The sequence below is a fragment of the Pseudonaja textilis genome, chromosome 7 (assembly GCF_049901715.1).
Source record: "Pseudonaja textilis isolate UNSWEBS1 chromosome 7, rPseTex1.2, whole genome shotgun sequence".
NCBI lineage: Eukaryota > Metazoa > Chordata > Lepidosauria > Squamata > Elapidae > Pseudonaja > Pseudonaja textilis.
In genome coordinates, this window is record NC_141996.1 from 20,342,553 (window position 1) to 20,345,551 (window position 2,999).

Sequence of the window (2,999 nt, forward strand, 5' to 3'; positions counted from 1 at the left end):
TTTCTTCTGTATGTTTGTTTGGATCCATGTCTGTCTCCAGGAATAAATTTGTGCAACCTTCGTATGAAACCCATTGTACTTCTTCCTGCTCCAATGTGATACATGTGTATGAAAATTAAATTAAAAGACATCCAATAAAAGAATTTGGCCACTCTGTATATCCAAAGGTAAGAGAGTGGACATGAGCCAGATGATTGCACAAATGACAGATCATTTACAGAAGTCCTAGAGATAATTCCTGGAATGTCAAGATCATTTCAGAGACAGGCCACCAAAAATGTAAAAATTTGTCTGGACTTTTTCTAAGAGCAAAATCTTTTTTTTCCCCTCCTTGTTTTGGAATGCAACATTTTTGGGGCTTTTGCCCAGCTGGCCTAAGAAGTGGTACTACTAGTTGTTTTTCATTTTGTTGCTAGGTTTGTAACTTATTCCTTACCCAATAAAATTACTTTTTCCTAAGCAGCGTGGTTTGTCACAAATATCCTGTTGTGGGCTGTTTGTACTTGCATCAGTCTCAAACCATCTGCACCTCAATATTTGCATTACTGTTGGTGATGCAACTCTTCAGTTGGCTAAGCAGATTCACACTGACACTTGGTTAAGAAACCAAACAGATGCTAGTTGTTTTCACCTTCTGCAAAGTCAAAATCCACTTTCTATGGATTAATAATAAAAAATGGATGCAATTTGCCAGGCCATGTCCCCCATAGTTTTTCTTAAGTAGTCTTTCTTAAATGGGCATCCCTTTTGCAAAAACTCATATTTTCAGAATTCAAAATGATTTTGGACCCTGCAGTGATGATCAGAAGAGAGCTCGATAAGCAGGAGGAATAAGCAAATATCATACAATAAGGGAAAATGAAGAATAACATCAGAACTAGGCCTACAGTTGATTTCTGTTGCAAATCAAGAAGATTTGGCTCAAGATAATGTCTAAGATTATTGATACTAAACATGTAGCATACATTGTAAATTGGGGAAAGGTCAGTCTCTTTAAAAGGGAACAGAAATATACATTTGCTATGATATTTTCCTCTGTATTCCACTAAATAGAAGGATAAAAGAGAACAGGTAGTTCTCAACCACAGTAGAGTCCAAAATTTATGTTTTTAAGTGCAACGTGTGAAGTGAGATTTGCTCCATTTTACAACTTTTCTTGCCACTGTTGTTAAGTGAATCATTGCAATTGTTTAGTTAGTGACAAAGTGCTTGTCAGAAGGTTGCAAAAGCGATCCCATGACCCCGGGACCATCATAAATATGCCAAGCATCTGAATTTTAATCATGTGACCATGGGGAAGCTGCAACAGTCGTAAGTGTGAAAAACGGTCATAAGTCACTTTTTTTTCCAGTGCCATTGTAATTTTGAACATTCACTAAATGAACTATTGCAAGTCAAGGACTACCTGTAATTAGCTAGGTATTACATAATAATTAGGTATTGCATCAGCCTTCCCACCTAGTCAGGGAGGTATGTTACAGACTCTGTCATTCAAAGAATTCTGACAGGTGGGACCTAGAAAAGAGCCTTCTCTGCTGTTGCTCCCACCCTTTGGAGCATTCTCACCACAGAGGTGAGGTGGTGCCACTCCTCTCCCAACCTTTGACTTGACTCTGATAACTTGCTTGGGGCTCACAGAGGAGCACAAAGCTGTCGGGTTGATCAGTGCCTTACAAAACCTCCCCAGTCTTTTTAAGTTTCAATTTTAATTATTTTATTCCTGTTTTAATTGCCTCCTACAGGAATGTACTATTTATATATGGTTTTTATGTTTTAATTATCCACCACCCAGAGTCATTTTGTGAGTAAGATGAGAGATTTCCAAATTTGATATATAAATACAAAAGAAAAAAAGAACCTGGTCACTTGGTTCTAAACATGACCCAATGGAAATGAGAGTCAAAGCTCCTTCAGTTTGGGCTCAGATCTTGGTAAATACATGGCATTTTCCTGGCAATAACATAGAAGTAGATTGCCATTGTCTTCTTTGAATGTCCTTTCAACTTTCTAGTCTATCTGCAGCCTGGGGGCTTCCTGATAATTACCCATGCAAGTGTTAACCAGCTCCAATCATGTTTAGCTTTTCAAGATCAACCACATTCTGCAAGATGATGATACTTTCTATAACTTTTAAAACCATAGTTTTGCACTCCAGATATAGGAAGACACTTATTGCTCTTACTTTCTTTTTAGGCAAGTGATCCCCTAGTACTTTAAGGATTAGTTTACTGCAGACTGATTTTTCTAGGCGAGGCACAATGAAAGAAGCAATATTAAGGACTACATGCTGGCTACATTCAACATGTAGTCCTTAATGGAACTGCATCTACATGGAGGGAAGTATGTGGTGGTGTACCCCAAGGCCTTCGGCCCAGTACTCTTCAATACCTTCATGAATGATTTAGATGAGGGGATAGAAAGTGAACTCACTAAAAGACAATATAAAGTTAGACTTTTCTGAATCTCATTGCTGTCATTTAGACGTTTGCATTTTAAATATTCTATGCATAAACTGTGTAATTATGCTGACTTTCTAAAGTAACTTGCAAAGGCAAGATCAAAGACAGTATTGAATTTTACAAGTTTATTCCGTGGATTATTTGAACAGGATCCCTGTCCCAAGTCCTTTTAGTAGATACTTTTGCATGACTACCATGCTAAGTGAAAAGAACATTGCTTAGCTCATGTTCTCTATTTTGCAAACATTTCTTAGATAAACTAAATTGACATGTTTGGTGGAGGGCCCTCATCTCTGGAATTCATGACTGTGGATTTTCAAAGTTCAAAGCTGTTTGGTAGGCTCTTTAGCTCTCCAACTACATAGTGGACATTTTTTGGGTTCTTGACTTTTTCCATCATATTTCTGTGAAAATTGAAGACATGGAAGTGAATTTATATGTTTATGCTTTTATCCTAGAGTTGGAAATGTGCACATGAAATCTCTCCACATAGGGGATCAGTTTCCAGATGCTGCAGTTGTAAAGATGACATGGCTAAAG